We start from the raw sequence: 10,220 nt of genomic DNA, 5'->3' as shown, positions 1-10,220 counted from the left end.
GCCCACAACGCGTTTTCTATCCGCAGCTCCGGGTTTTCTCTTCAGAACTCTGCTTCTCCAGCGACGGCTCACACCCGGCCGTCGGCTCGGACATGGCCGGGCTCACTGGTGTGCCCGGATCTCCAGTGCTACCACCCCTCCCCCTTCCCAGTGTGGCCTCTGTCCTCTGACCCTCATGAAGGACTTCATCACGGGGCTCACCCGAGACCCAGAAATAGGATCCGGCCGGAGCAAACCCATCGCTGGAGCTGACTGTCAAAACAAGCCACCTCCGAGGCCCCGGTTGAGGGACAGGGGGATGCTTTCTCTCTCTGCATCCCCCGCAATGTCAAGTCGCTGAGCCGATGCTTAATTCAGAGGCTAGAATCCATTAAAAGCTAAAGAAAGAAGCAGGAAAAAAAAATCCCCTCATTAAATCTATGTTCAGTGGGGTGTGTACATAATTCATCCCAACAGTATCAAATATAAATGCCCCTCATGTGGGGCGGGGGGGGGGGGTTGGGGACGGAGCCCGCGCCACAAAAGTCTGAGCTCGCTGAGAAGGAGAAGTCGGGAAAAAAACAATCCTTGCAAAGACCTTTCTCGGAGCGCTAATGAGAGCTGGCACCGGCGCGTTCCAGCGAGGATCTGAGAGCAGGACACGCTCAGCCGTGGCGCTTCCCTGCCAGCCTCTCTGTGGGCACCCGGTGTTGAGAAACTCGGCTCCGACCCCCTCTGGGCGATGGCTGGGCTTCCAGAGCCGGAGCGTGTGGAACGGAAGTCCCCTGGGCCGTGGGTTAGACGGGTAAATTGAGGGCAGGAAAGGCCGGCTCCTGCTGTCCCAGCCCCGCTCGCCTCCAACCTGCTGCTCCAACTCCACCGGGGGCGCCGGAGGCAGAACTGACCGCCACGGGAGGGCAGTTAGGAACCCCGCCGTCCCCCCCGTCATGCGGGGCAGAGACAAGGGTCTAACGAGCTCGAGGGAAGCTTCCCTATAAAGCGGAGGCCTGACCACCTTCCCTCACCAGCACTGCGTGTGCGTCTGCTCCGAGCAGCGGCTTCCCTGGCCTACGTACGTTCTCACCGGCCTCTTTCCAGAGCTTGCCTCCGGCCAGACCCCGGTGACCACTTACAACCTCCTCCTCTCCCTTCCCTTTCATCATCTTCATCATCTTTATCCTCCTCCTCCTCGTCGTCGTCGTCATTCTCATCACCATCGCTAGTACTCTAAACGCACGCCACGTCCTGAGCACTGCGTTACATTCTACACGTGTATAATTTCATTGAAACCCAGTACAGCCTAACTCTTTCCCTTGTGGGCCGTTTGCACCAGGTTCCGAGCAGCGGTGTGACTTAGATCTTTAAAAAGCTTCCTTGGCCCTGGCCAGTTGGCTCAGCGGTAGAGCATCGGCCTGGCGTGCAGAAGTCCCGGGTTCGGTTCCCGGCCAGGGCACACAGGAGAGGCGCCCATCTGCTTCTCCACCCCTCCCCCTCTCCTTCCTCTCTGTCTCTCTCTTCCCCTCTCACAGCCAAGGCTCCATTGGCGCAAAGATGGCCCGGGCGCTGGGGATGGCTCTGTGGCCTCTGCCTCAGGCTCTAGAGTGGCTCTGGATGCAACAGAGCGATGCCCCAGATGGGCAGAACATCACCCCCTGGTGGGCGTGCCGGGTGGATCCCAGTCGGGCACATGCGGGAGTCTGTCTGACTGCCTCCCCGTTTCCAGCTTCGGAAAAATGAAAATAAATAAATAAATAAATAAAAAATAAAAAGCTTCCTTATTGTTGTTACCTTCACCTCCAGCTGAAATACCATCTCTTGGAGAAGACGTCCCCGATGATCCCAGTTTGGGTGGGCCACCATGCAGCCTCGTCACAGCCCTAGGACACTCTTCTATTTCCTTGAACAGTGCCTAGCAACTCATCACACCCTCCAGTTCACCGACATGTTTGGGAGCCGAGGAGAATGTCAGCGGCTGGGGGTTGAAGCGGGGAGTTATTCTGTCCTCCTCGTGGCCGTGTTTTCAGTGGCTGGAAGAACACACTGAACAAACTTAGTGTTCACCGGATACTCGCAGAACGAACCGCTGTATGGAGCGAGCAATATTATAATCGCCATTTTATTTATAAATATGCTGAAGACCAGACGGGGTTCATACTTATTTAATTCCCCCAAGGTTACTGGGTCCCATGTCGGAAAGTAACAGACATGCACCAGTCTGCTGCTGTTGGAGCCCCCAGACCACAAGGCGGCCGAAACGCTTCCTCCCCCTCCTTTCTGACATCCACCCTACCTCGGACAATGTCAAGTTCACCAAAGGCAACTGGACCGGGACTTGAACAGTAGTGTATTAGAGGTCAGCTGTCTCAGATCATAGGTATCATTCCCTGTTCGGTTCCTTTTCTTCCCAGATCATGTCAATAATTCACTCACGACCAAGTATTGATTTAAAGCACTTGAGAGCCCCTGTGAGGCCTGAAACACTGACCAGGTGCACCCTCCTGTAGGGATGTATCCGTAGCACCAGACCTCTTTCCTGATTGGGCGGAAGGGATGAGGTAGGCACTCTGCAGGTGGCCAGCAAGGTTGAGAGATCTCATTGCATCAGGAAGTGGGAGAGCGCCGTGTTGGAGACCCTGTCATCCCCACCAGTCCTGAACATCCACCTGTTTGTCCAAAACAGCGAGGAAATCAAATCAAGTTAAGCTTTCCGGATAATCCCCCTTCGCTGGGGTGAGGAGTTTGGACTGTAAGAGATGAAGAGCTCACACTGCTATTAGGACTCAGAAGATTGGGGTCGTAAACAGTCAGCATCCTGAGTAACATCCACGGTGGAGTATCATAGTCGAGTCTCTCATAGAGTAAAGGAAGCCCTGTGAACTGAACTCCAATTTACAATGTTGTTCTGTCAGGAAGCCCATTCTTATTGTGGAGAGTGGACCTACCGGGGAACCCCAGGGGTCATCATGATCCAGCAGGTCTACCTCCTTGGATTTATTTTATTATTATTTTTTTATTATTTTTTTGTATTTTTCTGAAGTTGGAAACCGGGAGGCAGTCAGACAGACTCCTGCATGCGCCCGACTGGGATCCACCCGGCATGCCCACCAGGGGGCGATGCTCTGCCCATCTAGGGCGTCGCTCTGTTGCGACCAGAGCCATTCTAGTGCCTGAGGCAGAGGCCACAGAGCCATCCTCAGCACCCTGGGCCAACTTTGCTCCAATGGAGCCTCGGCTGCGGGAGGGGAAGAGAGAGACAGAGAGGAAGGAGAGGGGGAGGGGTACAGAAGCAGATGGACGCTTCTTCTGTGTGTCCTGGCCGGGAATCGAACCCGGGACTCCTGCACGCCAGGTCGATGCTCTACCACTGAGCCAACTGGCCAGGGCCCCTACCTCCTTGGATTTAAAGAGACATCCAGAGATCACTTAGCTTCTTGTCAATGGATTTTAAGGATATCCAAGATCCTAAAGTGCAAGAGGGATCCATCCGTCACCCAAGGAGTCTCCAGCTGCCCAGCCTCCCCAGTTCTTGGATGCACAGCCGGCTTCCGAAGAAACCAGGATGACTGTCAGACCTTATCAAGGCTGGAGGGCAAGGGATTTCGAAGAGCCTGCCCCTTTCTCATGCTCCTGCATTGACGCTGCAGGAAGGAGGAAGTGACTGCGCTGAGCTGACGCCGTGGGTGGGTGTGGAACCCCTCCGCCAATTCTGGCACACCCGGCACTGCTGCGTGACCTCAGGTGACACACTGTGTTCCCCAAAGAAGCCGAGCAGATCAGTGAGGCCGCATCTGTGAACCTACCTGACTGTGTCTGTGAAAGTCACGCCCGAGTTTTGCTAAGAACGTTCAGCGCTTCGCCCTCCAGTGCTCCCCTCCTGAACCTCACCGTCCGTCTGTTAGCTGCCGATGTCGGTTGGACCTTCAGCCACTTCACTTCTTGAGTTTGCCTAAGAAACTCAAGTTTAGACTTGTTTAAACTCAACTTAGAGTTGAGAGCCCAAGAACTCTAACCTAAGAGGAAGTTTATTTAAAATAAAATAAAATAAAAGTCACAGAGGTTGAAGAAGTGAGCCAGCTTGGGCTGCGTGGGCTCAGGAAAGAAGTTGTAGAAGCAAAAGCAGGGCCACTGGAGCTTAGAGAGAGAGAAAGCAGGGATAACGCCCCAGAAGGAAGAAGAGAGAGAAAGGCCTGGGCGTGGCAGAGACAGAGAGAGCCCGTGTGGGCACTGGGTCCTGGGTCTGACGGAATTTTATCTGTTTCTCAAAGGTGGGGGTTTTAGGGAAGGAGCTCAGTAGAATCTTCATCCACTTTTCAGGCGTGTCCTTCCAGGGTCGGAGTCCCTGTTGATTGGTTGGGAGTCATTAGTCACTGCATCTGGTCCTGAGGTCAGCCCTGGTGTCCCTACACCTGGCTCTGCTGCTCTGCTGGGCCCGGAGCTGAAACACAACTGAGGCCTAAATGTCACCTCTAGTTTTACAACACTCTGTCTCTGCGGTTGGCAGACAGGAGGCTTTGTGGTTAAGATGATTTGATGCTGAGCAGAACCTCATTGTTCTGAGGGCTCAATGCTTCAGGGAGCGGTCGTGCCAGGGCTTGTGTAGGAGTCATGGGAGGCTCTTCTCTGTCCCCCTCGTTCCTCCTCCACGGGGGTCTCAGCCACATGACTCACCAATGAAAGGCCAGGGCGTCTGAACCACAGGCACAGCGACACGCTAGGGGAGGGAAGGTCCCCCTGAGGTAAGGTCTTAGCCTATCATACTTGTTTCCCCTAGTTTTTGCCTGTTGCTAGGCACGCTGGACTCTCTGCCCCGGTGACACTCCGTATCTGGCCTGTCATTCCTGCTCGGCCATTGCCTGCCTGCCCTGTCACGCCCACCTCAGGTTTATCCTCCTGTGTAAGTATGCCAGGCGGGCTCCGATTCTCGCAAAGTCCCACATACTGCTTGTCCACCAGCCCCTGCGGCACGGGGACCCACACACCCTCCCCGAGCGCTGAGCTCCTGCCCCACTGCGTCCCTCCAAAAGCATCCCTCCCTTCAGAGTCTCTCCGTGGGCGATGGCCCTGCTGGGACCCTCTCCAGCCCCCTACACCAGCGCGGTGCCTGCCAGCTCTTCAATCCGCCCCCCTCTGCCGACGCCCCCTCTTCCTACAAGAGGAATTGCTAGATTCACCAAGCAACAATTCAGAAAGCCAGTGAAGTTCTAGTCTCACCTAAACAATCGATATTTTCAATAGATAATTGCTAATTACAATACTAAAAACAAACAAACAAACAAACAAAAAACAAAACAAAACTGTCTTGTTTACCTGCAATTCAAACTTACCTGGACACCCTCTCTAGCTCATCTAGCAACCTGCCCGGAAAGGTGGGTTCGCCGCAGAGGAGATGGCAGTGTCATTTGCTGGGTGGTGGCACTTACCTCTGCACCTCAGCACTTCAGGCTCCAAGTCCTCCAGACAAACTGTCCCAGTCGGGTCCTTCCTGAAGCTGCCACCAGGCCATCGTTGATGACAAAAATCAGAGGCCTGGCGCTGCCAGCTACTGAAGTCTCCAGAGTACAGTCACTCTGAGTTTCGGAATGGACCCCCGGGGGCCACGCCATTCAGGTGTGAGCAGGAAGCCACCTGGTCTCAGCGCCAAGCTCAGCAAACTGTGCCCCTGGGTGGGTGGGACTGTCCCTGAGGGCACGTCCCAGCCATCAAGCCGGCTGGAGGCGGCCAGGCTGCTAGGAACTGCTGCAGAGGGCACCTCCAGGGACCCCGCCCCACCGCGCACCCTCTGACCAACCGGACAGCGGCCTGGCGATCTTCATCTCCGAGGCCGTCTTCTCCCGGGAGCACCATCGCCCGGGCCGGCGACCACCAGGTCTGGGTGAGGAACAGCCTGACGGGTTTAATTAAATCTGAGTTTCAGGAGGGAGTGTTCCTGCCTTGCAAACACCATTCTTCACCGGAAGACAGATTGTTCTTCCAATTTCTCATTTTCTCCCCAACACGCTGAAGCTTTTGCATAACAATAGTTCTTTTAAAATTCTGTGTCAATGAGACCGACTTCGGATATCTGTCGGGTGGAGAAATAAAGGGGAGAAGAGGCACATGTCGAACATCGAACATCGGCCGGGAGGCCGCAGGTGAGGGGCCTTGCGGCTGTACCTCGTTCACATGTCGCGGCAGCACGACGGAGGAGGCAGGGACAATGCCCCACGTTCGCAGGAGGACGCGGAGGCGCCCCGAGGAGAAGGAAGTGCTGGGAGTTTACCCAGGGCGTGCAGGAGTCGGGATGATTTTTTTTTTTTTTAAGTATTGCAGGAGGAGCATATTCTACGACAGCATGGATTTGGGACTCGGCTCTGTGACTGGCCTTGCCCCCAGAGGGACCCAGAGGGACACGAGAAGAGGCCTGCCGTGTGCCCTGTGTTCTGGCCGGCTCTGGGGCTCTCCGGGCCTGTCCCGTGTAAACGCGGGGCCAAGCGCCACTCAGGATGCCCCGAGCTCTCCACAGGCCTCCGCTCTGGGACTTCCGTATTTGTTCCTGTGTTGTCTAACCAACATAAATCCCTGGCCTCGGTTTCCCTCTGACGTCTGCTCTTCGTGACTGTCCGTCCACTGACCCCTCACCGCGCTCCTTGGCTCTAAATTCCCACGGCCCCTGGCTGCACTCAGAGTTGAGCCCAGTCCCTCTCTCCCAGGTGAGATCCCACTGTCCCAACACCCCACCCTGGGGAAGGTCTGCCTTCCCACCTTCAGCACCTGCAACAACGGTATTTTTCTTTAAGGCCGACCCCCGATGGCTGCGGGTGCACGGAGGACTGGATGTACCCGGGAGACCGCATTCGGCCCTCCCTCCCCGGCCCAGCCCGACCTGCGGCCGGAAGCAGGACGGTCCAGCTGAGCGGGCACAGCCCGGGCCAGCTGCCCTGCACTGAACTGACCTCCAGAGCACCGGGCCAGGGGTCCTGAGAGCGTTTACTCCCAAGCCGCAAAGGCTGATGGCGGCAGCGTGGAGATGACTTTTCCCGCATTTCAACCCCTAATATTTGAATCTGTGGGTTCACACCACCCAAGCTCACGCCTGGGGCCTGGCAGGCGCCCCCCTGGCAGATACGGCCCTGTTCTTCAACCGCCAGTCCGCAGATAAATCCACCAGAACTCCGGGCCGGTCCGCGAAAGAGGTCACCACCCCGGTGTTGTATAAAGATGACAGACCCAGAGACCTTAGTTGAATTTGCTTAGGCTCAGGGTGATTTCTGTCTAAGCAGCTCCTGGAATAATTCTACTATTGTCACTAGTCCCCAGGTGTAAAAAGATTGAAAACCACGGCAACAGAGCACAGTGAGTCAGCAGGCCGTAGATTTTAGAGAGGTCAGAAACTCGCAGGACTGAGGGCTCCAAGGAGGTCTGAGCACGGTTTTGGAACAGAAGGCAAGACTGTCAGTATGTATTTCCCTGGAAAAATCCAGGTTCCCTCCTCCTTCTCCTCCTCTTCCTTCTTCTTCTCCTTCTCCTCCTCCTCCTCCTTCTCCTTCTTCTCCTTCTCCTCCTCCTCCTCCTCCTCCTCCTCCTTCTTCTTCTCCTCCTTCTCCTTCTCCTTCTCCTCTTCCTCCTCCTCCTCCCTCCTCCTCCTCCTCCCTCCTCCTCCTTCTTCTCCTTCTCCTCCTCCTCCTCCTCCTCCTCCTCCTCCTCCTCCTCATCCTCCTCCTCCTCATCCTCCTTCTCCTTCTTCTCCTCCTCCTCCTCCTCCCTCCTCCTCCTTCTCCTCCTCCTCCTCCTCTTCCTCATCCTCATCCTCCTCATCCTCCTCCTCCTTCTTCTCCTCCTCCTCCTCTTCCTCCTCCTCCTCCTCCCTCCTCCTCCTCCTCCTCCTCCTCCTCTTCCTCATCCTCATCCTCCTCATCCTCCTTCTCCTTCTCCTCCTCCTCCTCCTCCTTCTCCTTCTTCTCCTTCTCCTCTTCCTCCTCCTCCTCCTCCCTCCTCCTCCTCCTCTTCCTCCTCCTCCTCCTCCCTCCTCCTCCTTCTCCTCCTCCTCCTCCTCTTCCTCATCCTCATCCTCCTCATCCTCCTCCTCCTTCTCCTCCTCCTCCTCCTTCTCCTCCTCCTCCTCCTCCTCCTCCTCCTCCTCCTCCTCCTCCTCCTCCTCCTCCTCCTTCTCCTCCTCCTCCTCCTCTTCCTCATCCTCATCCTCCTCATCCTCCTTCTCCTTCTTCTCCTCCTCCTCCTCTTCCTCCTCCTCCTCCTCCCTCCTCCTCCTTCTCCTCCTCCTCCTCCTCTTCCTCATCCTCATCCTCCTCATCCTCCTTCTCCTTCTCCTCCTCCTCCTCCTCCTTCTCCTTCTTCTCCTTCTCCTCTTCCTCCTCCTCCTCCTCCCTCCTCCTCCTCCTCCCACCTCCTCCTTCTTCTCCTTCTCCTTCTCCTCCTCCTTCTCCTCCTCCTCCTCCTCATCCTCATCCTCCTTCTCCTTCTTCTCCTCCTCCTCCTCCTTCTCCTCCTCCTCCCTCCTCCTCCTTCTCCTCCTCCTCCTCCTCTTCCTCATCCTCATCCTCCTCATCCTCCTTCTCCTTCTTCTCCTCCTCCTCCTCCTCCTCCTCCCTCCTCCTCCTTCTCCTCCTCCTCCTCCTTCTCCTCCTCCTCCTCCTCCTCCTCATCCTCCTTCTCCTTCTTCTCCTCCTCCTCCTCCTCCTCCTCCTCTTTCTCCTTCTCCTCCTCCTCCTCTTCCTCTTCCTCCTCCTCTTTCTCCTCCTCCTCCTCCTCCTCCTCTTCCTCCTCCTCCTCCTTCTCCTCCTCCTCCTCTTCCTCCTCCTCCTCCTTCTCCTTCTCCTCCTCCTCCTTCTCCTCTTCCTCCTCCTCCTCCTCCTCTCTCCTCCTCCTCCTCCTCCTCATCATTATTATTATTATTATTCTCCCTCTTTACTATTTTCTCTTTACTACTTCACTAATTTCTCCATTTTCCCCATCTGATTCGTTTCTGTCACCCTGTATTAGACTGAACTAACTCTGCCCTCTGCTACGCTCACTCTGCTGACAAGCCTTTTGAAAGAATATAGAAAAACAACTGCAATGTCCATCTCTGCTGAAATTCCCCACTGCTTTACACATTTCCTCTGTCCCTTCGATCTTTTAATACAGTCATTACCGTTGCCAAGTTTCTGCCTGGTTGTTGCAGTAGCTCCCCTCTCTGACTCTGGTTCTGTTCACTGTTTTATCTTTTGATAATGTTTTGTGGGGGGTTTTTTGCCCTGACTTTTTTCTGTGTTTCATACTTTTTTTAATTTTTTATTATTGAATCCCAGCTATTGTATGTAAATGAATAAGAAAGACTGAAATGAACTCTATTTATACCTGGAATCAGGCATGCCTCTCCTGACAGGCCTTTAGCATTGAGTGTGGGGCCACTTGAGTCTGTAACTGAACTCAGTTTAATGCCATTGTTGTTGCCATTGCTGTGATCACTTTCAGCGTATCGTGAAAGGCAGACATCGCAGGACGAACCACAAACGTGAGGTTCGTGTGTTCCAAAAGGAAATTTTATTTTATTTTATTATTTTTATCTATTTATTTATTTTCTTCCTTAGTGTTTGACTCTGCAAACTTCAGAGCATGAACAGATAACCCCATTATCCTAACATTCTCTGAGTGAAGAAAATCAAATTTTCATGTATGATGACTTAAAATCAGACAATGCCAGGCCTGAAGGCCAGGAGAATTTACTTTAAAGGCACCTGGGTGCCAGCGGGCTGAGACCAGCGAAGGTGCCAGCCCCGAGCTGCGGGAGGGAGCGTTGGATACAGTGATTGCCGCGGGCAGGTGCTGGCGTGGGGTTGAGTGTGTGCCTGGACGTGCTCGGAGGAGCGTGTCTTGGTTTGTTGCCTTAGTCTCAGACTGTCTCCCTTTCCCGACACCTCGGGTCCCTCCCGATGGCCTTGTCCCAAGGACGGTCCCTGGAGAAGCTTCCCAGGGTGGGCGGAGTTACTTCAGGGGAGGGGGAGGGGGCGGTGGGGCGAGGGAGACGCTTCCTGCAGAAGCTGCTCCAGTGGGAGGTTGGGTGAAGGGAACTTGAGTTTTAAAGGATTTATATGAGCCCTGAACCTCAACCGAACATAACACAGCCTCCAAAGCCCTCTGGTAGCCACTCCCTCGTGCTGAATTTGAGGCCTCCCTGTCGGCAGGGATTTCCCTGGCATTCGGATCACAGCCTCAGCAGGCCGGCCGTGCGCACCTGGTCCCAAGAAGTCCTTCTCCCTGGC

At 54.9% G+C, this 10,220-nt stretch overlaps 1 non-coding gene across 1 annotated transcript; it reads right to left on the bottom strand.

Moving 5' to 3' along the window:
* Positions 1-9,545: 9,545 nt before the first annotated feature.
* LOC136336708 (small nucleolar RNA SNORA79) lies at positions 9,546-9,688 on the bottom strand. Its single transcript, XR_010731536.1, has one exon. It is a non-coding gene; the product is annotated as a small nucleolar RNA SNORA79 (small nucleolar RNA).
* Between the last annotated feature and the right edge of the window lie 532 nt (positions 9,689-10,220).

Source organism: Saccopteryx bilineata, chromosome 4 (genome assembly GCF_036850765.1).
Source record: "Saccopteryx bilineata isolate mSacBil1 chromosome 4, mSacBil1_pri_phased_curated, whole genome shotgun sequence".
Classification (NCBI taxonomy): domain Eukaryota; kingdom Metazoa; phylum Chordata; class Mammalia; order Chiroptera; family Emballonuridae; genus Saccopteryx; species Saccopteryx bilineata.
This window is presented reverse-complemented; position numbering and strand designations above follow the sequence as displayed.